The following is a 1,003-nucleotide window of genomic DNA, read 5'->3' as shown; positions in this document are numbered from 1 at the left end:
GATCCCCTCCCTTCGGAGACTGGGCCGCAGGGCAGTATTCCAACATGATAACGACCCCAAACACACCTCCAAGACGACCACTGCCTTGCTAAAGAAGCTGAGGGTAAAGTTGATGGATTGGCCAAGTATGGGCATCCTCAAACAGAAGGTGGAGGAGCGCAAGGTCTCTAACATCCACCAGCTCCAGGATGTCGTCATGGAGGAGTGGAAGAGGACTCCAGTGGCAACCTGTGAAGCTCTGGTGAACTCCATGCCCAAGAGGGTTAAGGCAGTGCTGGAAAATAATGGTGGGCACACAAAATATTGACACTTTGGGCCCAATTTGGACATTTTCACTAAGGGGTGTACTCACTTTTGTGGCCAGCGGTTTAGACATTAAAATTATTTTGAGGGGACAGCAAATTTACACTGTTATACAAGCTGTACACTCACTACTTTACATTGTAGCAAAGTGTCATTTCTTCAGTGTTGTCACATGAAAAGATATAATAAAATATTTACAAAAATGTGAGGGGTGTACTCACTTCTGTGAGATACTGTATAGTGCTGTACTACAGGGACGGTCCTAGACCCTTTTAGGTGGGCTTCAGCCACCCTATTTGTCGTCTCAGCCCCCTAAAACTATAATCAGCTATCTGAACGATCAGACCAGTGCTGCTTCCTCATGAAAGTTTATAATTTTCGCTTTTAAGGGCAAGATGGCACGACTGAGATCTCAATGTGGTATTCACGCGATGTGATATCGTTACTGTGTACACACACTAATATCTAATGGTCTCTCTGAGGGCTAAGCCCCCCTGAGGATGAAACCCTAGAATCGCCCCTACATTTAAAATGAAGACACCATTTTATTTATCTCTTTTGAGACAACATATAGTCTCTATTCCATTTTATGTGTGTTGTTTTGCCAAAACAACACTCAATATTAAAAGGGATAGTAGAGACAAACACATTTCCAAAACAGAAAAAATATTTATTAATTATTTAATGATACAATTGTTGT

Source organism: Sinocyclocheilus grahami, unplaced genomic scaffold, assembly GCF_001515645.1.
Source record: "Sinocyclocheilus grahami isolate Dianchi unplaced genomic scaffold, SAMN03320097.WGS_v1.1 scaffold774.1, whole genome shotgun sequence".
Classification (NCBI taxonomy): domain Eukaryota; kingdom Metazoa; phylum Chordata; class Actinopteri; order Cypriniformes; family Cyprinidae; genus Sinocyclocheilus; species Sinocyclocheilus grahami.
This window is presented reverse-complemented; position numbering follows the sequence as displayed.